This window comes from Ambystoma mexicanum, unplaced genomic scaffold (assembly GCF_040938575.1).
Source record: "Ambystoma mexicanum isolate Mex_15411 unplaced genomic scaffold, UKY_AmexF1_1 Mex_scaf46, whole genome shotgun sequence".
Classification (NCBI taxonomy): domain Eukaryota; kingdom Metazoa; phylum Chordata; class Amphibia; order Caudata; family Ambystomatidae; genus Ambystoma; species Ambystoma mexicanum.
This window is the reverse complement of record NW_027182462.1, coordinates 1,350,254-1,376,512: the sequence shown is the minus strand read 5'-3', so window position 1 is coordinate 1,376,512 and position 26,259 is coordinate 1,350,254. Positions and strand designations below refer to the sequence as shown.

General features: G+C 43.7%; 23 non-coding genes across 23 annotated transcripts; 18 read left to right on the top strand and 5 right to left on the bottom strand.

The window, feature by feature from the left end:
- The first annotated feature begins 130 nt into the window (after positions 1-130).
- TRNAS-GCU (transfer RNA serine (anticodon GCU)) lies at positions 131-212 on the top strand. The gene has a single exon. It is a non-coding gene; the product is annotated as a tRNA-Ser (tRNA).
- Positions 213-758: 546 nt separating this feature from the next.
- Positions 759-830, top strand: TRNAT-CGU (transfer RNA threonine (anticodon CGU)). The gene has a single exon. It is a non-coding gene; the product is annotated as a tRNA-Thr (tRNA).
- Positions 831-2,327: 1,497 nt separating this feature from the next.
- On the bottom strand, positions 2,328-2,422 carry TRNAI-UAU (transfer RNA isoleucine (anticodon UAU)). Its single transcript has 2 exons — positions 2,385-2,422; positions 2,328-2,363 (listed from the first exon to the last, which is right to left on the bottom strand). It is a non-coding gene; the product is annotated as a tRNA-Ile (tRNA).
- Positions 2,423-3,443: 1,021 nt separating this feature from the next.
- TRNAT-UGU (transfer RNA threonine (anticodon UGU)) lies at positions 3,444-3,515 on the top strand. Its single transcript has one exon. It is a non-coding gene; the product is annotated as a tRNA-Thr (tRNA).
- Positions 3,516-4,202: 687 nt separating this feature from the next.
- On the top strand, positions 4,203-4,284 carry TRNAS-GCU (transfer RNA serine (anticodon GCU)). The gene has a single exon. It is a non-coding gene; the product is annotated as a tRNA-Ser (tRNA).
- A 546-nt stretch (positions 4,285-4,830) lies between these two features.
- Positions 4,831-4,902, top strand: TRNAT-CGU (transfer RNA threonine (anticodon CGU)). The gene has a single exon. It is a non-coding gene; the product is annotated as a tRNA-Thr (tRNA).
- Positions 4,903-6,399: 1,497 nt separating this feature from the next.
- Positions 6,400-6,494, bottom strand: TRNAI-UAU (transfer RNA isoleucine (anticodon UAU)). Its single transcript has 2 exons — positions 6,457-6,494; positions 6,400-6,435 (listed from the first exon to the last, which is right to left on the bottom strand). It is a non-coding gene; the product is annotated as a tRNA-Ile (tRNA).
- A 1,022-nt stretch (positions 6,495-7,516) lies between these two features.
- On the top strand, positions 7,517-7,588 carry TRNAT-UGU (transfer RNA threonine (anticodon UGU)). Its single transcript has one exon. It is a non-coding gene; the product is annotated as a tRNA-Thr (tRNA).
- A 1,078-nt stretch (positions 7,589-8,666) lies between these two features.
- TRNAT-CGU (transfer RNA threonine (anticodon CGU)) lies at positions 8,667-8,738 on the top strand. Its single transcript has one exon. It is a non-coding gene; the product is annotated as a tRNA-Thr (tRNA).
- Positions 8,739-10,235: 1,497 nt separating this feature from the next.
- TRNAI-UAU (transfer RNA isoleucine (anticodon UAU)) lies at positions 10,236-10,330 on the bottom strand. Its single transcript has 2 exons — positions 10,293-10,330; positions 10,236-10,271 (listed from the first exon to the last, which is right to left on the bottom strand). It is a non-coding gene; the product is annotated as a tRNA-Ile (tRNA).
- Positions 10,331-11,352: 1,022 nt separating this feature from the next.
- On the top strand, positions 11,353-11,424 carry TRNAT-UGU (transfer RNA threonine (anticodon UGU)). The gene has a single exon. It is a non-coding gene; the product is annotated as a tRNA-Thr (tRNA).
- Positions 11,425-12,111: 687 nt separating this feature from the next.
- TRNAS-GCU (transfer RNA serine (anticodon GCU)) lies at positions 12,112-12,193 on the top strand. The gene has a single exon. It is a non-coding gene; the product is annotated as a tRNA-Ser (tRNA).
- Positions 12,194-14,301: 2,108 nt separating this feature from the next.
- TRNAI-UAU (transfer RNA isoleucine (anticodon UAU)) lies at positions 14,302-14,396 on the bottom strand. The gene is made up of 2 exons: positions 14,359-14,396; positions 14,302-14,337 (listed from the first exon to the last, which is right to left on the bottom strand). It is a non-coding gene; the product is annotated as a tRNA-Ile (tRNA).
- Positions 14,397-15,418: 1,022 nt separating this feature from the next.
- On the top strand, positions 15,419-15,490 carry TRNAT-UGU (transfer RNA threonine (anticodon UGU)). The gene has a single exon. It is a non-coding gene; the product is annotated as a tRNA-Thr (tRNA).
- Positions 15,491-16,177: 687 nt separating this feature from the next.
- TRNAS-GCU (transfer RNA serine (anticodon GCU)) lies at positions 16,178-16,259 on the top strand. The gene has a single exon. It is a non-coding gene; the product is annotated as a tRNA-Ser (tRNA).
- Positions 16,260-16,806: 547 nt separating this feature from the next.
- TRNAT-CGU (transfer RNA threonine (anticodon CGU)) lies at positions 16,807-16,878 on the top strand. Its single transcript has one exon. It is a non-coding gene; the product is annotated as a tRNA-Thr (tRNA).
- A 1,488-nt stretch (positions 16,879-18,366) lies between these two features.
- Positions 18,367-18,461, bottom strand: TRNAI-UAU (transfer RNA isoleucine (anticodon UAU)). Its single transcript has 2 exons — positions 18,424-18,461; positions 18,367-18,402 (listed from the first exon to the last, which is right to left on the bottom strand). It is a non-coding gene; the product is annotated as a tRNA-Ile (tRNA).
- A 1,022-nt stretch (positions 18,462-19,483) lies between these two features.
- TRNAT-UGU (transfer RNA threonine (anticodon UGU)) lies at positions 19,484-19,555 on the top strand. Its single transcript has one exon. It is a non-coding gene; the product is annotated as a tRNA-Thr (tRNA).
- A 687-nt stretch (positions 19,556-20,242) lies between these two features.
- TRNAS-GCU (transfer RNA serine (anticodon GCU)) lies at positions 20,243-20,324 on the top strand. Its single transcript has one exon. It is a non-coding gene; the product is annotated as a tRNA-Ser (tRNA).
- A 546-nt stretch (positions 20,325-20,870) lies between these two features.
- TRNAM-CAU (transfer RNA methionine (anticodon CAU)) lies at positions 20,871-20,942 on the top strand. The gene has a single exon. It is a non-coding gene; the product is annotated as a tRNA-Met (tRNA).
- A 2,586-nt stretch (positions 20,943-23,528) lies between these two features.
- TRNAT-UGU (transfer RNA threonine (anticodon UGU)) lies at positions 23,529-23,600 on the top strand. The gene has a single exon. It is a non-coding gene; the product is annotated as a tRNA-Thr (tRNA).
- Positions 23,601-24,281: 681 nt separating this feature from the next.
- TRNAS-GCU (transfer RNA serine (anticodon GCU)) lies at positions 24,282-24,363 on the top strand. The gene has a single exon. It is a non-coding gene; the product is annotated as a tRNA-Ser (tRNA).
- Positions 24,364-24,909: 546 nt separating this feature from the next.
- TRNAT-CGU (transfer RNA threonine (anticodon CGU)) lies at positions 24,910-24,981 on the top strand. Its single transcript has one exon. It is a non-coding gene; the product is annotated as a tRNA-Thr (tRNA).
- Positions 24,982-26,259: the final 1,278 nt, after the last annotated feature.

The following is a 26,259-nucleotide window of genomic DNA, read 5'->3' as shown; positions in this document are numbered from 1 at the left end:
GCCGGGTAAGGAAGAACGAGTCAACGATCTTGTTTCTACTATGACAAACATGATCTATTTTTCACTGACTTTGCACCACCATTGTTTTATCTCTTCTTTAAGCATGGGACTCGAGCACCGTTCCCAAACAGACGAGGTGGCCGAGTGGTTAAGGCGATGGACTGCTAATCCATTGTGCTCTGCACGCGTGGGTTCGAATCCCACCTTCGTCGTATTTTTTCTTTATAGTCTGCATTTAAACATAGACCAAAGTCTTTCAACCTCCCTGTGAAAGACAGGAATGAGTACAGATATGGAAATAGAGATGTAAAAATAAGTTCATTGGTGCAGGCGGAGAATGAAATTAGTCAAAGACTTTCCTCGTAGGTTTCCATTCTTTACTATTATAGGAGCCAAAATCAGCGCAGTTAGTAAATTCCCAAGCTTACATCCCAAATTCTTTTTTCTTTTAGTTGTCTGCCTTTTACATGTTCCTTTTGCCATCATTCTGACCTGCTATCTAAACTCATGAACCTGTTCAGCATCCTACTCAATACATACATACTGGTAAAAGTACATACTCAAGCGCATACCGACAATGTATCACCAACATAAGCACACACGCTTTCACAAATCAGATGTATGATGACGTACTGAACACATGCAGAGATATACAGCCATTTTTACACAACCAGAAATTCATATACCTGGAGATCTACCTAGGTAAAACCCATGGTTTCTTTGCACTTTCTGTTGTTGGCTGTGAGCAAGCAGCAGGTGGCCTTGTAGCTCAGTGGCAGAGCACTGGTCTCGTAAACCAGGGGTCATGAGTTCAAACCTCATCAGGGCCTCGGGCGGATTATTTTCAAAAAGCACGGGGAAGAGAAGCCAGAGTTGCACCATCTACAGAGAACCTTTTATGACGGGATGCATCCTCATAATTGAAGTCTTCCACAGAAGGAGTGAAATAGAGTTCGAGAGGAAGGCCTAATGTTTTCAGGCAAAGACTGACAAAAACCTTGCAATGTCGCATGTAGCTGCTTTGGTGAAAAGACTGTTCAAGTTCACAATGCAACGGAGGGGTGTTCCCCATCTCCATACAATCATCTCTTTGATAATGTAAACGTGCCAGGCGTGTTGAAAGACAAAGACAGACACAACCGCACATACCAGTTGAAGAAAGACAGCCAGCAAACACATTTGTATAGAGGTAAGCAAGCCTCAATTAGAGATGTGAGTCCCTCCGTTTCTGCGGGAGTCCACAAGTTTAATAAAAAATGAACACATATCTTTCATGTTCTAATGATTACCAATCTTTCTGATTAGCTCTGCATAGCTCCAATGGCTATGTGTGTGTGTGTGTGTATGTGCCCGTGTGTGTAGGGGAAGGGGTCGGTAGATGTGTTCACGCAGAGCAAGTTGCATACATCGCCAACAGCCATTCTCTCCTGCTCCTGTGCATCCAGTTCGGAAGCGAACCCACCCAATTGTTCTATATGTCTGCTACCCTGACCGCATTCACACATCATTGGCTATTAGTATGCAGCTTGTGGGCGCTGTCAATGGGATATAAGCACCATTCCCCATGTCTGCAATAGCTAGACCAGATTCTGAGGTATGATGAGCAGGGGTCCAGGCACTTCGCCTGACGAACGCCTGACGAACGCCGGGCTTAGCCCTGCCGGGCCTAGCCCTGAGGGGCCTAACTGGGCATGGCCCTGTGTAAGGTAGGCTGAGCAGGGGACCACTTGCAACTAACCTTCGGCACCAATCAGGCATGGAGAGGTCTGTGCAAATGCCCAGCCCTTTAGCAATCTCGATCTGCAAAACCTTCAACTCCTAATTTTCATGGCTCCCAGAAGCCCTAGCCCATATGCAAATGAGGCGAGTTCCTATCAGCATCCTTGTTCTGCTTGATTTTATCAAAGTGACTGCCTGATTAGTGAAAGGGTATTTATTCTCAGAGGTTTGCTTCAAAGGCGATAATGCAGTAAATAGACAACATTATTCTTTGTAAGTTGATATTGTCTCCTGGATCCTACTCCAGTAACCCTTTTTCTACCTTTACAAATGTCTTCCGTAAGTGGTGCTCAGCAGAAAATGGAGTATAATAACAGTTGACATTTTTTATTTTCTGTTCTATTTTCAAAAACCCTCCGTAGCTGTATTTAAAGCGCAAACACCCCATAAATAACTTGCAATGAGTATTCCATGTCTAAAAGGCAGAGGAGCTGTCATACAACATTAACTGACAATCAAGGAAACCTTGAGGTGAACCAAAAAATGTCCAGAACATTTATTGGTTCAATAATTCAGTTTTGAGGTGAATTAGTAAAAAGTTCCAAAGTTGCTCCAGGTGAGGCTTGAACTCACAACCTCGGCATTGCTCACTGCATGTACTGCTGTATAAGTACCGCGCGCTAACCGATTGCGCCACTGGAGCTGCTGTGTTTTGGTTTTCGACATGAAACTACACCCACAAACACACACACAAGTGTACAAAAGCACCCACAAGCTCTGGCATTGTCTTTTTAGCTGACACCAAATTATGGGTGCCTTGTAGTGCCCATATTGTGCCACTGGAGCTTACCTTTTAGCCTGATATACACTTTGCCACTGATGTTCAGCCAATGGTGCAGTCAAATGTCCCTTCTACATTTTTGTCATGCTGCAGGCAGTGCCACTGGAGCCAGCATGATGCTCTTCCTCATATTCAACACGTGTCAATTGAAACACCTCCCAATGTCATCTTGGCGATGCCTATAAACACCCCAGGACTTTGATGAATTTTTCTCAACAGCAAGTGAGGCAGTTTTCCTGCAAACGGCTGGATGTACCTCAACAAGGAACGCATTGTGGTTCTATTTTGAAGATGTTTGTGTTATTACCTGTAAAGACTTGAATGCCTAACATAATCCCTGTAGACGAGGTGGCTGAGTGGTTAAGGCGATGGACTGCTAATCTGCTGTACACGCGTGGTTTCGAATCCCACCTTTGTCGATTTTAACTTTTGAAATCTTTTTTAACATCTGCATTGCTCTAAGCACCATTGCCATTGGCTTTCAAAGAACATACAGACAAAAGTGAAAATATGCATGTTAGTTGATTAAGAAGGACACAAACAAGGTTGTCGTGTTACTGGCAGGAATGCAATCTGCTGTGCTTGACTACCCTTTGAGCCAGAATCCGGATAGAAATTTAAAAAAGCAAAGGTAATATCCATATTGTCTCTCTGCTGCCATGTACATGTTTTTTTCAACTTTCACGCATCACATCTCCTCATTAGTCACCCTAAAATTGCGCGGAATACGCACAAATTAGCTGCTCCTCAAAAAATCGCCCAGAAAAAAACAGGTCAAATCACAATCATATACATACATTCTCACACACCCTTCAAATATGTCTACCCAGTAAACATCATGTTGTGTGCTCGTTGTGTTGCTGTTATGCGTCATAACCTGAGGGGCTCTGTAGCTCAGTGGCAGAGCACTGGTCTTGTAAACCAGGGGTCGTGAGTTCGATCCTCATCAGGGCCTCCAAATGGTAATTTTCTTGAACATTGTTGAATAGGAACTGATATTGCACATTGTACCTGTGCAACCTTTTACCAATGGATTCGGGCCTATAACAAAGCCACAAGCGCAAGGTGTCTGAATAGACTGTGGGGAAGGTCGGCTTTCTGGACCTAATTTCTTCAAGAAAAAGACCTTGATAATCTTGTGATGACAGATGCAGATGATCACGGTGAAGCCCTTACTCTATTGAACAGTACAGCGGTTCTGGGTTGCACGCCTTTCTCTATTTTCAGGGACGTTGATGTGGCAAAATTTAATTGGAAAAGGGTTATTGCCATCACTCACTATTTAAATTCAATGACATCACAGGAAGCAGCAGCATCTGAACTTTGATCTTGGCTGGAAACGTTGAATGATGCCAAACACTGGGAAACTGGAGCTTGCGTTATGCTGGTTTTACTACTAATGGTGTGCCATACGGAAGCTCAAGCACCTTCCTCTGGATTAGTGTTGTGAACCCTCCAGGAGCTCTTGTTATATTTTTCTGAACTTCAACTTGATGTGTTTATCTATCAATGGCCGGGTAAGGAAGAACGAGTCAACAATCTTGTTTCTACTATGACAAACATGATCTATTTTTCACTGACTTTGCACCACCATTGTTTTATCTCTTCTTTAAGCATGGGACTCGAGCACCGTTCCCAAACAGACGAGGTGGCCGAGTGGTTAAGGCGATGGACTGCTAATCCATTGTGCTCTGCACGCGTGGGTTCGAATCCCACCTTCGTCGTATTTTTTCTTTATAGTCTGCATTTAAACATAGACCAAAGTCTTTCAACCTCCCTGTGAAAGACAGGAATGAGTACAGATATGGAAATAGAGATGTAAAAATAAGTTCATTGGTGCAGGCAGAGAATGAAATTAGTCAAAGACTTTCCTCGTAGGTTTCCATTCTTTACTATTATAGGAGCCAAAATCAGCGCAGTTAGTAAATTCCCAAGCTTACATCCCAAATTCTTTTTTCTTTTAGTTGTCTGCCTTTTACATGTTCCTTTTGCCATCATTCTGACCTGCTATCTAAACTCATGAACCTGTTCAGCATCCTACTCAATACATACATACTCGTAAAAGTACATACTCAAGCGCATACCGACAATGTATCACCAACATAAGCACACATGCTTTCGCAAATCAGATGTATGATGACGTACTGAACACATGCAGAGATATACAGCCATTTTTACACAACCAGAAATTCATATACCTGGAGATCTACCTAGGTAAAACCCATGGTTTCTTTGCACTTTCTGTTGTTGGCTGTGAGCAAACAGCAGGTGGCCTTGTAGCTCAGTGGCAGAGCACTGGTCTCGTAAACCAGCGGTCATGAGTTCAAACCTCATCAGGGCCTCGGGCGGATTATTTTCAAAAAGCACGGGGAAGAGAAGCCAGAGTTGCACCATCTACAGAGAACCTTTTATGACGGGATGCATCCTCATAATTGAAGTCTTCCACAGAAGGAGTGAAATAGAGTTCGAGAGGAAGGCCTAATGTTTTCAGGCAAAGACTGACAAAAACCTTGCAATGTCGCATGTAGCTGCTTTGGTGAAAAGACTGTTCAAGTTCACAATGCAACGGAGGGGTGTTCCCCATCTCCATACAATCATCTCTTTGATAATGTAAACGTGGCAGGCGTGTTGAAAGACAAAGACAGACACAACCGCACATACCAGTTGAAGGAAGACAGCCAGCAAACACATTTGTATAGAGGTAAGCAAGCCTCAATTAGAGATGTGAGTCCCTCCGTTTCTGCGGGAGTCCACAAGTTTAATAAAAAATGAACACATATCTTTCATGTTCTAATGATTACCAATCTTTCTGATTAGCTCTGCGTAGCTCCAATGGCTATGTGTGTGTGTGTGTGTATGTGCCCGTGTGTGTAGGGGAAGGGGTCGGTAGATGTGTTCACGCAGAGCAAGTTGCATACATCGCCAACAGCCATTCTCTCCTGCTCCTGTGCATCCAGTTCGGAAGCGAACCCACCCAATTGTTCTATATGTCTGCTACCCTGACCGCATTCACACATCATTGGCTATTAGTATGCAGCTTGTGGGCGCTGTCAATGGGATATAAGCACCATTCCCCATGTCTGCAATAGCTAGACCAGATTCTGAGGTATGATGAGCAGGGGTCCAGGCACTTCGCCTGACGAACGCCTGACGAACGCCGGGCTTAGCCCTGCTGGGCCTAGCCCTGAGGGGCCTAACTGGGCATGGCCCTGTGTAAGGTAGGCTGAGCAGGGGACCACTTGCAACTAACCTTCGGCACCAATCAGGCATGGAGAGGTCTGTGCAAATGCCCAGCCCTTTAGCAATCTCGATCTGCAAAACCTTCAACTCCTAATTCTCATGGCTCCCAGAAGCCCTAGCCCATATGCAAATGAGGCGAGTTCCTATCAGCATCCTTGTTCTGCTTGATTTTATCAAAGTGACTGCCTGATTAGTGAAAGGGTATTTATTCTCAGAGGTTTGCTTCAAAGGCGATAATGCAGTAAATAGACAACATTATTCTTTGTAAGTTGATATTGTCTCCTGGATCCTACTCCAGTAACCCTTTTTCTACCTTTACAAATGTCTTCCGTAAGTGGTGCTCAGCAGAAAATGGAGTATAATAACAGTTGACATTTTTTATTTTCTGTTCTATTTTCAAAAACCCTCCGTAGCTGTATTTAAAGCGCAAACACCCCATAAATAACTTGCAATGAGTATTCCATGTCTAAAAGGCAGAGGAGCTGTCATACAACATTAACTGACAATCAAGGAAACCTTGAGGTGAACCAAAAAATGTCCAGAACATTTATTGGTTCAATAATTCAGTTTTGAGGTGAATTAGTAAAAAGTTCCAAAGTTGCTCCAGGTGAGGCTTGAACTCACAACCTCGGCATTGCTCACTGCATGTACTGCTGTATAAGTACCGCGCGCTAACCGATTGCGCCACTGGAGCTGCTGTGTTTTGGTTTTCGACATGAAACTACACCCACAAACACACACACAAGTGTACAAAAGCACCCACAAGCTCTGGCATTGTCTTTTTAGCTGACACCAAATTATGGGTGCCTTGTAGTGCCCATATTGTGCCACTGGAGCTTACCTTTTAGCCTGATATACACTTTGCCACTGATGTTCAGCCAATGGTGCAGTCAAATGTCCCTTCTACATTTTTGTCATGCTGCAGGCAGTGCCACTGGAGCCAGCATGATGCTCTTCCTCATATTCAACACGTGTCAATTGAAACACCTCCCAATGTCATCTTGGCGATGCCTATAAACACCCCAGGACTTTGATGAATTTTTCTCAACAGCAAGTGAGGCAGTTTTCCTGCAAACGGCTGGATGTACCTCAACAAGGAACGCATTGTGGTTCTATTTTGAAGATGTTTGTGTTATTACCTGTAAAGACTTGAATGCCTAACATAATCCCTGTAGACGAGGTGGCCGAGTGGTTAAGGCGATGGACTGCTAATCTGCTGTACACGCGTGGTTTCGAATCCCACCTTTGTCGATTTTAACTTTTGAAATCTTTTTTAAACATCTGCATTGCTCTAAGCACCATTGCCATTGGCTTTCAAAGAACATACAGACAAAAGTGAAAATATGCATGTTAGTTGATTAAGAAGGACACAAACAAGGTTGTCGTGTTACTGGCAGGAATGCAATCTGCTGTGCTTGACTACCCTTTGAGCCAGAATCCGGATAGAAATTTAAAAAAGCAAAGGTAATATCCATATTGTCTCTCTGCTGCCATGTACATGTTTTTTTCAACTTTCACGCATCACATCTCCTCATTAGTCACCCTGAAATTGCGCGGAATACGCACAAATTAGCTGCTCCTCAAAAAATCGGCCAGAAAAAAACAGGTCAAATCACAATCATATACATACATTCTCACACACCCTTCAAATATGTCTACCCAGTAAACATCATGTTGTGTGCTCGTTGTGTTGCTGTTATGCGTCATAACCTGAGGGGCTCTGTAGCTCAGTGGCAGAGCACTGGTCTTGTAAACCAGGGGTCGTGAGTTCGATCCTCATCAGGGCCTCCAAATGGTAATTTTCTTGAACATTGTTGAATAGGAACTGATATTGCACATTGTACCTGTGCAACCTTTTACCAATGGATTCGAGCCTATAACAAAGCCACAAGCGCAAGGTGTCTGAATAGTCTGTGGGGAAGGTCGGCTTTCTGGACCTAATTTCTTCAAGAAAAAGACCTTGATAATCTTGTGATGACAGATGCAGATGATCACGGTGAAGCCCTTACTCTATTGAACAGTACAGCGGTTCTGGGTTGCACGCCTTTCTCTATTTTCAGGGACGTTGATGTGGCAAAATTTAATTGGAAAAGGGTTATTGCCATCACTCACTATTTAAATTCAATGACATCACAGGAAGCAGCAGCATCTGAACTTTGATCTTGGCTGGAAACGTTGAATGATGCCAAACACTGGGAAACTGGAGCTTGCGTTATGCTGGTTTTACTACTAATGGTGTGCCATACGGAAGCTCAAGCACCTTCCTCTGGATTAGTGTTGTGAACCCTCCAGGAGCTCTTGTTATATTTTTCTGAACTTCAACTTGATGTGTTTATCTATCAATGGCCGGGTAAGGAAGAACGAGTCAACGATCTTGTTTCTACTATGACAAACATGATCTATTTTTCACTGACTTTGCACCACCATTGTTTTATCTCTTCTTTTAAGCATGGGACTCGAGCACCGTTCCCAAACAGACGAGGTGGCCGAGTGGTTAAGGCGATGGACTGCTAATCCATTGTGCTCTCTTCGTCGTATCCCAAATTCTTTTTTCTTTTAGTTGTCTGCCTTTTACATGTTCCTTTTGCCATCATTCTGACCTGCTATCTAAACTCATGAACCTGTTCAGCATCCTACTCAATACATACATACTCGTAAAAGTACATACTCAAGCGCATACCGACAATGTATCACCAACATAAGCACACACGCTTTCGCAAATCAGATGTATGATGACGTACTGAACACATGCAGAGATATACAGCCATTTTTACACAACCAGGAATTCATATACCTGGAGATCTACCTAGGTAAAACCCATGGTTTCTTTGCACTTTCTGTTGTTGGCTGTGAGCAAGCAGCAGGTGGCCTTGTAGCTCAGTGGCAGAGCACTGGTCTCGTAAACCAGCGGTCATGAGTACAAACCTCATCAGGGCCTCGGGCGGATTATTTTCAAAAAGCACGGGGAAGAGAAGCCAGAGTTGCACCATCTACAGAGAACCTTTTATGACGGGATGCATCCTCATAATTGAAGTCTTCCACAGAAGGAGTGAAATAGAGTTCGAGAGGAAGGCCTAATGTTTTCAGGCAAAGACTGACAAAAACCTTGCAATGTCGCATGTAGCTGCTTTGGTGAAAAGACTGTTCAAGTTCACAATGCAACGGAGGGGTGTTCCCCATCTCCATACAATCATCTCTTTGATAATGTAAACGTGCCAGGCGTGTTGAAAGACAAAGACAGACACAACCGCACATACCAGTTGAAGAAAGACAGCCAGCAAACACATTTGTATAGAGGTAAGCAAGCCTCAATTAGAGATGTGAGTCCCTCCGTTTCTGCGGGAGTCCACAAGTTTAATAAAAAATGAACACATATCTTTCATGTTCTAATGATTACCAATCTTTCTGATTAGCTCTGCATAGCTCCAATGGCTATGTGTGTGTGTGTGTGTATGTGCCCGTGTGTGTAGGGGAAGGGGTCGGTAGATGTGTTCACGCAGAGCAAGTTGCATACATCGCCAACAGCCATTCTCTCCTGCTCCTGTGCATCCAGTTCGGAAGCGAACCCACCCAATTGTTCTATATGTCTGCTACCCTGACCGCATTCACACATCATTGGCTATTAGTATGCAGCTTGTGGGCGCTGTCAATGGGATATAAGCACCATTCCCCATGTCTGCAATAGCTAGACCAGATTCTGAGGTATGATGAGCAGGGGTCCAGGCACTTCGCCTGACGAACGCCTGACGAACGCCGGGCTTAGCCCTGCCGGGCCTAGCCCTGAGGGGCCTAACTGGGCATGGCCCTGTGTAAGGTAGGCTGAGCAGGGGACCACTTGCAACTAACCTTCGGCACCAATCAGGCATGGAGAGGTCTGTGCAAAGGCCCAGCCCTTTAGCAATCTCGATCTGCAAAACCTTCAACTCCTAATTCTCATGGCTCCCAGAAGCCCTAGCCCATATGCAAATGAGGCGAGTTCCTATCAGCATCCTTGTTCTGCTTGATTTTATCAAAGTGACTGCCTGATTAGTGAAAGGGTATTTATTCTCAGAGGTTTGCTTCAAAGGCGATAATGCAGTAAATAGACAACATTATTCTTTGTAAGTTGATATTGTCTCCTGGATCCTACTCCAGTAACCCTTTTTCTACCTTTACAAATGTCTTCCGTAAGTGGTGCTCAGCAGAAAATGGAGTATAATAACAGTTGACATTTTTTATTTTCTGTTCTATTTTCAAAAACCCTCCGTAGCTGTATTTAAAGCGCAAACACCCCATAAATAACTTGCAATGAGTATTCCATGTCTAAAAGGCAGAGGAGCTGTCATACAACATTAACTGACAATCAAGGAAACCTTGAGGTGAACCAAAAAATGTCCAGAACATTTATTGGTTCAATAATTCAGTTTTGAGGTGAATTAGTAAAAAGTTCCAAAGTTGCTCCAGGTGAGGCTTGAACTCACAACCTCGGCATTGCTCACTGCATGTACTGCTGTATAAGTACCGCGCGCTAACCGATTGCGCCACTGGAGCTGCTGTGTTTTGGTTTTCGACATGAAACTACACCCACAAACACACACACAAGTGTACAAAAGCACCCACAAGCTCTGGCATTGTCTTTTTAGCTGACACCAAATTATGGGTGCCTTGTAGTGCCCATATTGTGCCACTGGAGCTTACCTTTTAGCCTGATATACACTTTGCCACTGATGTTCAGCCAATGGTGCAGTCAAATGTCCCTTCTACATTTTTGTCATGCTGCAGGCAGTGCCACTGGAGCCAGCATGATGCTCTTCCTCATATTCAACACGTGTCAATTGAAACACCTCCCAATGTCATCTTGGCGATGCCTATAAACACCCCAGGACTTTGATGAATTTTTCTCAACAGCAAGTGAGGCAGTTTTCCTGCAAACGGCTGGATGTACCTCAACAAGGAACGCATTGTGGTTCTATTTTGAAGATGTTTGTGTTATTACCTGTAAAGACTTGAATGCCTAACATAATCCCTGTAGACGAGGTGGCCGAGTGGTTAAGGCGATGGACTGCTAATCTGCTGTACACGCGTGGTTTCGAATCCCACCTTTGTCGATTTTAACTTTTGAAATCTTTTTTAAACATCTGCATTGCTCTAAGCACCATTGCCATTGGCTTTCAAAGAACATACAGACAAAAGTGAAAATATGCATGTTAGTTGATTAAGAAGGACACAAACAAGGTTGTCGTGTTACTGGCAGGAATGCAATCTGCTGTGCTTGACTACCCTTTGAGCCAGAATCCGGATAGAAATTTAAAAAAGCAAAGGTAATATCCATATTGTCTCTCTGCTGCCATGTACATGTTTTTTTCAACTTTCACGCATCACATCTCCTCATTAGTCACCCTAAAATTGCGCGGAATACGCACAAATTAGCTGCTCCTCAAAAAATCGGCCAGAAAAAAACAGGTCAAATCACAATCATATACATACATTCTCACACACCCTTCAAATATGTCTACCCAGTAAACATCATGTTGTGTGCTCGTTGTGTTGCTGTTATGCGTCATAACCTGAGGGGCTCTGTAGCTCAGTGGCAGAGCACTGGCCTTGTAAACCAGGGGTCGTGAGTTCGATCCTCATCAGGGCCTCCAAATGGTAATTTTCTTGAACATTGTTGAATAGGAACTGATATTGCACATTGTACCTGTGCAACCTTTTACCAATGGATTCGGGCCTATAACAAAGCCACAAGCGCAAGGTGTCTGAATAGTCTGTGGGGAAGGTCGGCTTTCTGGACCTAATTTCTTCAAGAAAAAGACCTTGATAATCTTGTGATGACAGATGCAGATGATCACGGTGAAGCCCTTACTCTATTGAACAGTACAGCGGTTCTGGGTTGCACGCCTTTCTCTATTTTCAGGGACGTTGATGTGGCAAAATTTAATTGGAAAAGGGTTATTGCCATCACTCACTATTTAAATTCAATGACATCACAGGAAGCAGCAGCATCTGAACTTTGATCTTGGCTGGAAACGTTGAATGATGCCAAACACTGGGAAACTGGAGCTTGCGTTATGCTGGTTTTACTACTAATGGTGTGCCATACGGAAGCTCAAGCACCTTCCTCTGGATTAGTGTTGTGAACCCTCCAGGAGCTCTTGTTATATTTTTCTGAACTTCAACTTGATGTGTTTATCTATCAATGGCCGGGTAAGGAAGAACGAGTCAACGATCTTGTTTCTACTATGACAAACATGATCTATTTTTCACTGACTTTGCACCACCATTGTTTTATCTCTTCTTTAAGCATGGGACTCGAGCACCGTTCCCAAACAGACGAGGTGGCCGAGTGGTTAAGGCGATGGACTGCTAATCCATTGTGCTCTGCACGCGTGGGTTCGAATCCCACCTTCCTCGTATTTTTTCTTTATAGTCTGCATTTAAACATAGACCAAAGTCTTTCAACCTCCCTGTGAAAGACAGGAATGAGTACAGATATGGAAATAGAGATGTAAAAATAAGTTCATTGGTGCAGGCGGAGAATGAAATTAGTCAAAGACTTTCCTCGTAGGTTTCCATTCTTTACTATTATAGGAGCCAAAATCAGCGCAGTTAGTAAATTCCCAAGCTTACATCCCAAATTCTTTTTTCTTTTAGTTGTCTGCCTTTTACATGTTCCTTTTGCCATCATTCTGACCTGCTATCTAAACTCATGAACCTGTTCAGCATCCTACTCAATACATACATACCCGTAAAAGTACATACTCAAACGCATACCGACAATGTATCACCAACATAAGCACACACGCTTTCGCAAATCAGATGTATGATGACGTACTGAACACATGCAGAGATATACAGCCATTTTTACACAACCAGAAATTCATATACCTGGAGATCTAACTAGGTAAAACCCATGGTTTCTTTGCACTTTCTGTTGTTGGCTGTGAGCAAGCAGCAGGTGGCCTTAAAGCTCAGTGGCAGAGCACTGGTCTCATAAACCAGCGGTCATGAGTTCAAACCTCATCAGGGCCTCGGGCGGATTATTTTCAAAAAGCACGGGGAAGAGAAGCCAGAGTTGCACCATCTACAGAGAACCTTTTATGACGGGATGCATCCTCATAATTGAAGTCTTCCACAGAAGGAGTGAAATAGAGTTCGAGAGGAAGGCCTAATGTTTTCAGGCAAAGACTGACAAAAACCTTGCAATGTCGCATGTAGCTGCTTTGGTGAAAAGACTGTTCAAGTTCACAATGCAACGGAGGGGTGTTCCCCACCTCCATACAATCATCTCTTTGATAATGTAAACGTGCCAGGCGTGTTGAAAGACAAAGACAGACACAACCGCACATACCAGTTGAAGAAAGACAGCCAGCAAACACATTTGTATAGAGGTAAGCAAGCCTCAATTAGAGATGTGAGTCCCTCCGTTTCTGCGGGAGTCCACAAGTTTAATAAAAAATGAACACATATCTTTCATGTTCTAATGATTACCAATCTTTCTGATTAGCTCTGCATAGCTCCAATGGCTATGTGTGTGTGTGTGTGTGTGTATGTGCCCGTGTGTGTAGGGGAAGGGGTCGGTAGATGTGTTCACGCAGAGCAAGTTGCATACATCGCCAACAGCCATTCTCTCCTGCTCCTGTGCATCCAGTTCGGAAGCGAACCCACCCAATTGTTCTATATGTCTGCTACCCTGACCGCATTCACACATCATTGGCTATTAGTATGCAGCTTGTGGGCGCTGTCAATGGGATATAAGCACCATTCCCCATGTCTGCAATAGCTAGACCAGATTCTGAGGTATGATGAGCAGGGGTCCAGGCACTTCGCCTGACGAACGCCGGGCTTAGCCCTGCCGGGCCTAGCCCTGAGGGGCCTAACTGGGCATGGCCCTGTGTAAGGTAGGGTGAGCAGGGGACCACTTGCAACTAACCTTCGGCACCAATCAGGCATGGAGAGGTCTGTGCAAATGCCCAGCCCTTTAGCAATCTCGATCTGCAAAACCTTCAACTCCTAATTCTCATGGCTCCCAGAAGCCCTAGCCCATATGCAAATGAGGCGAGTTCCTATCAGCATCCTTGTTCTGCTTGATTTTATCAAAGTGACTGCCTGATTAGTGAAAGGGTATTTATTCTCAGAGGTTTGCTTCTAAGGCGATAATGCAGTAAATAGACAACATTATTCTTTGTAAGTTGATATTGTCTCCTGGATCCTACTCCAGTAACCCTTTTTCTACCTTTACAAATGTCTTCCGTAAGTGGTGCTCAGCAGAAAATGGAGTATAATAACAGTTGACATTTTTTATTTTCTGTTCTATTTTCAAAAACCCTCCGTAGCTGTATTTAAAGCGCAAACACCCCATAAATAACTTGCAATGAGTATTCCATGTCTAAAAGGCAGAGGAGCTGTCATACAACATTAACTGACAATCAAGGAAACCTTGAGGTGAACCAAAAAATGTCCAGAACATTTATTGGTTCAATAATTCAGTTTTGAGGTGAATTAGTAAAAAGTTCCAAAGTTGCTCCAGGTGAGGCTTGAACTCACAACCTCGGCATTGCTCACTGCATGTACTGCTGTATAAGTACCGCGCGCTAACCGATTGCGCCACTGGAGCTGCTGTGTTTTGTTTTTCGACATGAAACTACACCCACAAACACACACACAAGTGTACAAAAGCACCCACAAGCTCTGGCATTGTCTTTTTAGCTGACACCAAATTATGGGTGCCTTGTAGTGCCCATATTGTGCCACTGGAGCTTACCTTTTAGCCTGATATACACTTTGCCACTGATGTTCAGCCAATGGTGCAGTCAAATGTCCCTTCTACATTTTTGTCATGCTGCAGGCAGTGCCACTGGAGCCAGCATGATGCTCTTCCTCATATTCAACACGTGTCAATTGAAACACCTCCCAATGTCATCTTGGCGATGCCTATAAACACCCCAGGACTTTGATGAATTTTTCTCAACAGCAAGTGAGGCAGTTTTCCTGCAAACGGCTGGATGTACCTCAACAAGGAACGCATTGTGGTTCTATTTTGAAGATGTTTGTGTTATTACCTGTAAAGACTTGAATGCCTAACATAATCCCTGTAGACGAGGTGGCCGAGTGGTTAAGGCGATGGACTGCTAATCTGCTGTACACGCGTGGTTTCGAATCCCACCTTTGTCGATTTTAACTTTTGAAATCTTTTTTAAACATCTGCATTGCTCTAAGCACCATTGCCATTGGCTTTCAAAGAACATACAGACAAAAGTGAAAATATGCATGTTAGTTGATTAAGAAGGACACAAACAAGGTTGTCGTGTTACTGGCAGGAATGCAATCTGCTGTGCTTGACTACCCTTTGAGCCAGAATCCGGATAGAAATTTAAAAAAGCAAAGGTAATATCCATATTGTCTCTCTGCTGCCATGTACATGTTTTTTTCAACTTTCACGCATCACATCTCCTCATTAGTCACCCTAAAATTGCGCGGAATACGCACAAATTAGCTGCTCCTCAAAAAATCGGCCAGAAAAAAACAGGTCAAATCACAATCATATACATACATTCTCACACACCCTTCAAATATGTCTACCCAGTAAACATCATGTTGTGTGCTCGTTGTGTTGCTGTTATGCGTCATAACCTGAGGGGCTCTGTAGCTCAGTGGCAGAGCACTGGTCTTGTAAAGCAGGGGTCGTGAGTTCGATCCTCATCAGGGCCTCCAAATGGTAATTTTCTTGAACATTGTTGAATAGGAACTGATATTGCACATTGTACCTGTGCAACCTTTTACCAATGGATTCGGGCCTATAACAAAGCCACAAGCGCAAGGTGTCTGAATAGTCTGTGGGGAAGGTCGGCTTTCTGGACCTAATTTCTTCAAGAAAAAGACCTTGATAATCTTGTGATGACAGATGCAGATGATCACGGTGAAGCCCTTACTCTATTGAACAGTACAGCGGTTCTGGGTTGCACGCCTTTCTCTATTTTCAGGGACGTTGATGTGGCAAAATTTAATTGGAAAAGGGTTATTGCCATCACTCACTATTTAAATTCAATGACATCACAGGAAGCAGCAGCATCTGAACTTTGATCTTGGCTGGAAACGTTGAATGATGCCAAACACTGGGAAACTGGAGCTTGCGTTATGCTGGTTTTACTACTAATGGTGTGCCATACGGAAGCTCAAGCACCTTCCTCTGGATTAGTGTTGTGAACCCTCCAGGAGCTCTTGTTATATTTTTCTGAACTTCAACTTGATGTGTTTATCTATCAATGGCCGGGTAAGGAAGAACGAGTCAACGATCTTGTTTCTACTATGACAAACATGATCTATTTTTCACTGACTTTGCACCACCATTGTTTTATCTCTTCTTTAAGCATGGGACTCGAGCACCGTTCCCAAACAGACGAGGTGGCCGAGTGGTTAAGGCGATGGACTGCTAATCCATTGTGCTCTGCACGCGTGGGTTCGAATCCCACCTTCCTCGTATTTTTTCTTTATAGTCTGCATTTAAACATAGACCAAAGTCTTTCAACCTCCCTGTGAAAGACAGGAATGAGTACAGATATGGAAATAGAGATGTAAAAATAAGTTCATTGGTGCAGGCGGAGAATGAAATTAGTCAAAGACTTTCCTCGTAGGTTTCCATTCTTTACTATTATAGGAGCCAAAATCAGCGCAGTTAGTAAATTCCCAAGCTTACATCCCAAATTCTTTTTTTCTTTTAGTTGTCTGCCTTTTACATGTTCCTTTTGCCATCATTCTGACCTGCTATCTAAACTCATGAACCTGTTCAGCATCCTACTCAATACATACATACCCGTAAAAGTACATACTCAAACGCATACCGACAATGTATCACCAACATAAGCACACACGCTTTCGCAAATCAGATGTATGATGACGTACTGAACACATGCAGAGATATACAGCCATTTTTACACAACCAGAAATTCATATACCTGGAGATCTAACTAGGTAAAACCCATGGTTTCTTTGCACTTTCTGTTGTTGGCTGTGAGCAAGCAGCAGGTGGCCTTGTAGCTCAGTGGCAGAGCACTGGTCTCGTAAACCAGCGGTCATGAGTTCAAACCTCATCAGGGCCTCGGGCGGATTATTTTCAAAAAGCACGGGGAAGAGAAGCCAGAGTTGCACCATCTACAGAGAACCTTTTATGACGGGATGCATCCTCATAATTGAAGTCTTCCACAGAAGGAGTGAAATAGAGTTCGAGAGGAAGGCGTAATGTTTTCAGGCAAAGACTGACAAAAACCTTGCAATGTCGCATGTAGCTGCTTTGGTGAAAAGACTGTTCAAGTTCACAATGCAACGGAGGGGTGTTCCCCACCTCCATACAATCATCTCTTTGATAATGTAAACGTGCCAGGCGTGTTGAAAGACAAAGACAGACACAACCGCACATACCAGTTGAAGAAAGACAGCCAGCAAACACATTTGTATAGAGGTAAGCAAGCCTCAATTAGAGATGTGAGTCCCTCCGTTTCTGCGGGAGTCCACAAGTTTAATAAAAAATGAACACATATCTTTCATGTTCTAATGATTACCAATCTTTCTGATTAGCTCTGCATAGCTCCAATGGCTATGTGTGTGTGTGTGTGTGTATGTGCCCGTGTGTGTAGGGGAAGGGGTCGGTAGATGTGTTCACGCAGAGCAAATTGCATACATCGCCAACAGCCATTCTCTCCTGCTCCTGTGCATCCAGTTCGGAAGCGAACCCACCCAATTGTTCTATATGTCTGCTACCCTGACCGCATTCACACATCATTGGCTATTAGTATGCAGCTTGTGGGCGCTGTCAATGGGATATAAGCACCATTCCCCATGTCTGCAATAGCTAGACCAGATTCTGAGGTATGATGAGCAGGGGTCCAGGCACTTCGCCTGACGAACGCCGGGCTTAGCCCTGCCGGGCCTAGCCCTGAGGGGCCTAACTGGGCATGGCCCTGTGTAAGGTAGGCTGAGCAGGGGACCACTTGCAACTAACCTTCGGCACCAATCAGGCATGGAGAGGTCTGTGCAAATGCCCAGCCCTTTAGCAATCTCGATCTGCAAAACCTTCAACTCCTAATTCTCATGGCTCCCAGAAGCCCTAGCCCATATGCAAATGAGGCGAGTTCCTATCAGCATCCTTGTTCTGCTTGATTTTATCAAAGTGACTGCCTGATTAGTGAAAGGGTATTTATTCTCAGAGGTTTGCTTCAAAGGCGATAATGCAGTAAATAGACAACATTATTCTTTGTAAGTTGATATTGTCTCCTGGATCCTACTCCAGTAACCCTTTTTCTACCTTTACAAATGTCTTCCGTAAGTGGTGCTCAGCAGAAAATGGAGTATAATAACAGTTGACATTTTTTATTTTCTGTTCTATTTTCAAAAACCCTCCGTAGCTGTATTTAAAGCGCAAACACCCCATAAATAACTTGCAATGAGTATTCCATGTCTAAAAGGCAGAGGAGCTGTCATACAACATTAACTGACAATCAAGGAAACCTTGAGGTGAACCAAAAAATGTCCAGAACATTTATTGGTTCAATAATTCAGTTTTGAGGTGAATTAGTAAAAAGTTCCAAAGTTGCTCCAGGTGAGGCTTGAACTCACAACCTCGGCATTGCTCACTGCATGTACTGCTGTATAAGTACCGCGCGCTAACCGATTGCGCCACTGGAGCTGCTGGGTTTTGGTTTTCGACATGAAACTACACCCACAAACACACACACAAGTGTACAAAAGCACCCACAAGCTCTGGCATTGTCTTTTTAGCTGACACCAAATTATGGGTGCCTTGTAGTGCCCATATTGTGCCACTGGAGCTTACCTTTTAGCCTGATATACACTTTGCCACTGATGTTCAGCCAATGGTGCAGTCAAATGTCCCTTCTACATTTTTGTCATGCTGCAGGCAGTGCCACTGGAGCCAGCATGATGCTCTTCCTCATATTCAACACGTGTCAATTGAAACACCTCCCAATGTCATCTTGGCGATGCCTATAAACACCCCAGGACTTTGATGAATTTTTCTCAACAGCAAGTGAGGCCGTTTTCCTGCAAACGGCTGGATGTACCTCAACAAGGAACGCATTGTGGTTCTATTTTGAAGATGTTTGTGTTATTACCTGTAAAGACTTGAATGCCTAACATAATCCCTGTAGACGAGGTGGCCGAGTGGTTAAGGCGATGGACTGCTAATCTGCTGTACACGCGTGGTTTCGAATCCCACCTTTGTCGATTTTAACTTTTGAAATCTTTTTTAAACATCTGCATTGCTCTAAGCACCATTGCCATTGGCTTTCAAAGAACATACAGACAAAAGTGAAAATATGCATGTTAGTTGATTAAGAAGGACACAAACAAGGTTGTCGTGTTACTGGCAGGAATGCAATCTGCTGTGCTTGACTACCCTTTGAGCCAGAATCCGGATAGAAATTTAAAAAAGCAAAGGTAATATCCATATTGTCTCTCTGCTGCCATGTACATGTTTTTTTCAACTTTCACGCATCACATCTCCTCATTAGTCACCCTAAAATTGCGCGGAATACGCACAAATTAGCTGCTCCTCAAAAAATCGGCCAGAAAAAAACAGGTCAAATCACAATCATATACATACATTCTCACACACCCTTCAAATATGTCTACCCAGTAAACATCATGTTGTGTGCTCGTTGTGTTGCTGTTATGCGTCATAACCTGAGGGGCTCTGTAGCTCAGTGGCAGAGCACTGGCCTTGTAAACCAGGGGTCGTGAGTTCGATCCTCATCAGGGCCTCCAAATGGTAATTTTCTTGAACATTGTTGAATAGGAACTGATATTGCACATTGTACCTGTGCAACCTTTTACCAATGGATTCGGGCCTATAACAAAGCCACAAGCGCAAGGTGTCTGAATAGTCTGTGGGGAAGGTCGGCTTTCTGGACCTAATTTCTTCAAGAAAAAGACCTTGATAATCTTGTGATGACAGATGCAGATGATCACGGTGAAGCCCTTACTCTATTGAACAGTACAGCGGTTCTGGGTTGCACGCCTTTCTCTATTTTCAGGGACGTTGATGTGGCAAAATTTAATTGGAAAAGGGTTATTGCCATCACTCACTATTTAAATTCAATGACATCACAGGAAGCAGCAGCATCTGAACTTTGATCTTGGCTGGAAACGTTGAATGATGCCAAACACTGGGAAACTGGAGCTTGCGTTATGCTGGTTTTACTACTAATGGTGTGCCATACGGAAGCTCAAGCACCTTCCTCTGGATTAGTGTTGTGAACCCTCCAGGAGCTCTTGTTATATTTTTCTGAACTTCAACTTGATGTGTTTATCTATCAATGGCCGGGTAAGGAAGAACGAGTCAACGATCTTGTTTCTACTATGACAAACATGATCTATTTTTCACTGACTTTGCACCACCATTGTTTTATCTCTTCTTTAAGCATGGGACTCGAGCACCGTTCCCAAACAGACGAGGTGGCCGAGTGGTTAAGGCGATGGACTGCTAATCCATTGTGCTCTGCACGCGTGGGTTCGAATCCCACCTTCCTCGTATTTTTTCTTTATAGTCTGCATTTAAACATAGACCAAAGTCTTTCAACCTCCCTGTGAAAGACAGGAATGAGTACAGATATGGAAATAGAGATGTAAAAATAAGTTCATTGGTGCAGGCGGAGAATGAAATTAGTCAAAGACTTTCCTCGTAGGTTTCCATTCTTTACTATTATAGGAGCCAAAATCAGCGCAGTTAGTAAATTCCCAAGCTTACATCCCAAATTCTTTTTTCTTTTAGTTGTCTGCCTTTTACATGTTCCTTTTGCCATCATTCTGACCTGCTATCTAAACTCATGAACCTGTTCAGCATCCTACTCAATACATACATACCCGTAAAAGTACATACTCAAACGCATACCGACAATGTATCACCAACATAAGCACACACGCTTTCGCAAATCAGATGTATGATGACGTACTGAACACATGCAGAGATATACAGCCATTTTTACACAACCAGAAATTCATATACCTGGAGATCTAACTAGGTAAAACCCATGGTTTCTTTGCACTTTCTGTTGTTGGCTGTGAGCAAGCAGCAGGTGGCCTTGTAGCTCAGTGGCAGAGCACTGGTCTCATAAACCAGCGGTCATGAGTTCAAACCTCATCAGGGCCTCGGGCGGATTATTTTCAAAAAGCACGGGGAAGAGAAGCCAGAGTTGCACCATCTACAGAGAACCTTTTATGACGGGATGCATCCTCATAATTGAAGTCTTCCACAGAAGGAGTGAAATAGAGTTCGAGAGGAAGGCCTAATGTTTTCAGGCAAAGACTGACAAAAACCTTGCAATGTCGCATGTAGCTGCTTTGGTGAAAAGACTGTTCAAGTTCACAATGCAACGGAGGGGTGTTCCCCACCTCCATACAATCATCTCTTTGATAATGTAAACGTGCCAGGCGTGTTGAAAGACAAAGACAGACACAACCGCACATACCAGTTGAAGAAAGACAGCCAGCAAACACATTTGTATAGAGGTAAGCAAGCCTCAATTAGAGATGTGAGTCCCTCCGTTTCTGCGGGAGTCCACAAGTTTAATAAAAAATGAACACATATCTTTCATGTTCTAATGATTACCAATCTTTCTGATTAGCTCTGCATAGCTCCAATGGCTATGTGTGTGTGTGTGTGTGTGTATGTGCCCGTGTGTGTAGGGGAAGGGGTCGGTAGATGTGTTCACGCAGAGCAAGTTGCATACATCGCCAACAGCCATTCTCTCCTGCTCCTGTGCATCCAGTTCGGAAGCGAACCCACCCAATTGTTCTATATGTCTGCTACCCTGACCGCATTCACACATCATTGGCTATTAGTATGCAGCTTGTGGGCGCTGTCAATGGGATATAAGCACCATTCCCCATGTCTGCAATAGCTAGACCAGATTCTGAGGTATGATGAGCAGGGGTCCAGGCACTTCGCCTGACGAACGCCGGGCTTAGCCCTGCCGGGCCTAGCCCTGAGGGGCCTAACTGGGCATGGCCCTGTGTAAGGTAGGGTGAGCAGGGGACCACTTGCAACTAACCTTCGGCACCAATCAGGCATGGAGAGGTCTGTGCAAATGCCCAGCCCTTTAGCAATCTCGATCTGCAAAACCTTCAACTCCTAATTCTCATGGCTCCCAGAAGCCCTAGCCCATATGCAAATGAGGCGAGTTCCTATCAGCATCCTTGTTCTGCTTGATTTTATCAAAGTGACTGCCTGATTAGTGAAAGGGTATTTATTCTCAGAGGTTTGCTTCAAAGGCGATAATGCAGTAAATAGACAACATTATTCTTTGTAAGTTGATATTGTCTCCTGGATCCTACTCCAGTAACCCTTTTTCTACCTTTACAAATGTCTTCCGTAAGTGGTGCTCAGCAGAAAATGGAGTATAATAACAGTTGACATTTTTTATTTTCTGTTCTATTTTCAAAAACCCTCCGTAGCTGTATTTAAAGCGCAAACACCCCATAAATAACTTGCAATGAGTATTCCATGTCTAAAAGGCAGAGGAGCTGTCATACAACATTAACTGACAATCAAGGAAACCTTGAGGTGAACCAAAAAATGTCCAGAACATTTATTGGTTCAATAATTCAGTTTTGAGGTGAATTAGTAAAAAGTTCCAAAGTTGCTCCAGGTGAGGCTTGAACTCACAACCTCGGCATTGCTCACTGCATGTACTGCTGTATTGCGCCACTGGAGCTGCTGTGTTTTGGTTTTCGACATGAAACTACACCCACAAACACACACACAAGTGTACAAAAGCACCCACAAGCTCTGGCATTGTCTTTTTAGCTGACACCAAATTATGGGTGCCTTGTAGTGCCCATATTGTGCCACTGGAGCTTACCTTTTAGCCTGATATACACTTTGCCACTGATGTTCAGCCAATGGTGCAGTCAAATGTCCCTTCTACATTTTTGTCATGCTGCAGGCAGTGCCACTGGAGCCAGCATGATGCTCTTCCTCATATTCAACACGTGTCAATTGAAACACCTCCCAATGTCATCTTGGCGATGCCTATAAACACCCCAGGACTTTGATGAATTTTTCTCAACAGCAAGTGAGGCAGTTTTCCTGCAAACGGCTGGATGTACCTCAACAAGGAACGCATTGTGGTTCTATTTTGAAGATGTTTGTGTTATTACCTGTAAAGACTTGAATGCCTAACATAATCCCTGTAGACGAGGTGGCCGAGTGGTTAAGGAGATGGACTGCTAATCTGCTGTACACGCGTGGGTTCGAATCCCACCTTTGTCGATTTTAACTTTTGAAATCTTTTTTAAACATCTGCATTGCTCTAAGCACCATTGCCATTGGCTTTCAAAGAACATACAGACAAAAGTGAAAATATGCATGTTAGTTGATTAAGAAGGACACAAACAAGGTTGTCGTGTTACTGGCAGGAATGCAATCTGCTGTGCTTGACTACCCTTTGAGCCAGAATCCGGATAGAAATTTAAAAAAGCAAAGGTAATATCCATATTGTCTCTCTGCTGCCATGTACATGTTTTTTTCAACTTTCACGCATCACATCTCCTCATTAGTCACCCTAAAATTGCGCGGAATACGCACAAATTAGCTGCTCCTCAAAAAATCGCCCAGAAAAAAACAGGTCAAATCACAATCATATACATACATTCTCACACACCCTTCAAATATGTCTACCCAGTAAACATCATGTTGTGTGCTCGTTGTGTTGCTGTTATGCATTATCACCTGAGGGGCTCTGTAGCTCAGTGGCAGAGCACTGGTCTTGTAAACCAGGGGTCGTGAGTTCGATCCTCATCAGGGCCTCCAAATGGTAATTTTCTTGAACATTGTTGAATAGGAACTGATATTGCACATTGTACCTGTGCAACCTTTTACCAATGGATTCGGGCCTATAACAAAGCCACAAGCGCAAGGTGTCTGAATAGTCTGTGGGGAAGGTCGGCTTTCTGGACCTAATTTCTTCAAGAAAAAGACCTTGATAATCTTGTGATGACAGATGATCACGGTGAAGCCCTTACTCTATTGAACAGTACAGCGGTTCTGGGTTGCACGCCTTTCTCTATTTTCAGGGACGTTGATGTGGCAAAATTTAATTGGAAAAGGGTTATTGCCATCACTCACTATTTAAATTCAATGACATCACAGGAAGCAGCAGCATCTGAACTTTGATCTTGGCTGGAAACGTTGAATGATGCCAAACACTGGGAAACTGGAGCTTGCGTTATGCTGGTTTTACTACTAATGGTGTGCCATACGGAAGCTCAAGCACCTTCCTCTGGATTAGTGTTGTGAACCCTCCAGGAGCTCTTGTTATATTTTTCTGAACTTCAACTTGATGTGTTTATCTATCAATGGCCGGGTAAGGAAGAACGAGTCAACGATCTTGTTTCTACTATGACAAACATGATCTATTTTTCACTGACTTTGCACCACCATTGTTTTATCTCTTCTTTAAGCATGGGACTCGAACACCGTTCCCAAACAGACGAGGTGGCCGAGTGGTTAAGGCGATGGACTGCTAATCCATTGTGCTCTGCATGCGTGGGTTCGAATCCCACCTTCGTCGTATTTTTTCTTTATAGTCTGCATTTAAACATAGACCAAAGTCTTTCAACCTCCCTGTGAAAGACAGGAATGAGTACAGATATGGAAATAGAGATGTAAAAATAAGTTCATTGGTGCAGGCGGAGAATGAAATTAGTCAAAGACTTTCCTCGTAGGTTTCCATTCTTTACTATTATAGGAGCCAAAATCAGCGCAGTTAGTAAATTCCCAAGCTTACATCCCAAATTCTTTTTTCTTTTAGTTGTCTGCCTTTTACATGTTCCTTTTGCCATCATTCTGACCTGCTATCTAAACTCATGAACCTGTTCAGCATCCTACTCAATACATACATACCCGTAAATGTACATACTCAAACGCATACCGACAATGTATCACCAACATAAGCACACACGCTTTCGCAAATCAGATGTATGATGACGTACTGAACACATGCAGAGATATACAGCCATTTTTACACAACCAGAAATTCATATACCTGGAGATCTACCTAGGTAAAACCCATGGTTTCTTTGCACTTTCTGTTGTTGGCTGTGAGCAAGCAGCAGGTGGACTTGTAGCTCAGTGGCAGAGCACTGGTCTCGTAAACCAGGGGTCATGAGTTCAAACCTCATCAGGGCCTCGGGAGGATTATTTTCAAAAAGCACGGGGAAGAGAAGCCAGAGTTGCACCATCTACAGAGAACCTTTTATGACGGGATGCATCCTCATAATTGAAGTCTTCCACAGAAGGAGTGAAATAGAGTTCGAGAGGAAGGCCTAATGTTTTCAGGCAAAGACTGACAAAAACCTTGCAATGTCGCATGTAGCTGCTTTGGTGAAAAGACTGTTCAAGTTCACAATGCAACGGAGGGGTGTTCCCCATCTCCATACAATCATCTCTTTGATAATGTAAACGTGCCAGGCGTGTTGAAAGACAAAGACAGACACAACCGCACATACCAGTTGAAGAAAGACAGCCAGCAAACACATTTGTATAGAGGTAAGCAAGCCTCAATTAGAGATGTGAGTCCCTCCGTTTCTGCGGGAGTCCACAAGTTTAATAAAAAATGAACACATATCTTTCATGTTCTAATGATTACCAATCTTTCTGATTAGCTCTGCATAGCTCCAATGGCTATGTGTGTGTGTGTGTGTATGTGCCCGTGTGTGTAGGGGAAGGGGTCGGTAGATGTGTTCACGCAGAGCAAGTTGCATACATCGCCAACAGCCATTCTCTCCTGCTCCTGTGCATCCAGTTCGGAAGCGAACCCACCCAATTGTTCTATATGTCTGCTACCCTGACCGCATTCACACATCATTGGCTATTAGTATGCAGCTTGTGGGCGCTGTCAATGGGATATAAGCACCATTCCCCATGTCTGCAATAGCTAGACCAGATTCTGAGGTATGATGAGCAGGGGTCCAGGCACTTCCACTTCCCCTGACAAACGCAGGGCTTAGCCCTGCCGGGCCTAGCCCTGAGGGGCCTAACTGGGCATGGCCCTGTGTAAGGTAGGGTGAGCAGGGGACCACTTGCAACTAACCTTCGGCACCAATCAGGCATGGAGAGGTCTGTGCAAATGCCCAGCCCTTTAGCAATCTCGATCTGCAAAACCTTCAACTCCTAATTCTCATGGCTCCCAGAAGCCCTAGCCCATATGCAAATGAGGCGAGTTCCTATCAGCATCCTTGTTCTGCTTGATTTTATCAAAGTGACTGCCTGATTAGTGAAAGGGTATTTATTCTCAGAGGTTTGCTTCAAAGGCGATAATGCAGTAAATAGACAACATTATTCTTTGTAAGTTGATATTGTCTCCTGGATCCTACTCCAGTAACCCTTTTTCTACCTTTACAAATGTCTTCCGTAAGTGGTGCTCAGCAGAAAATGGAGTATAATAACAGTTGACATTTTTTATTTT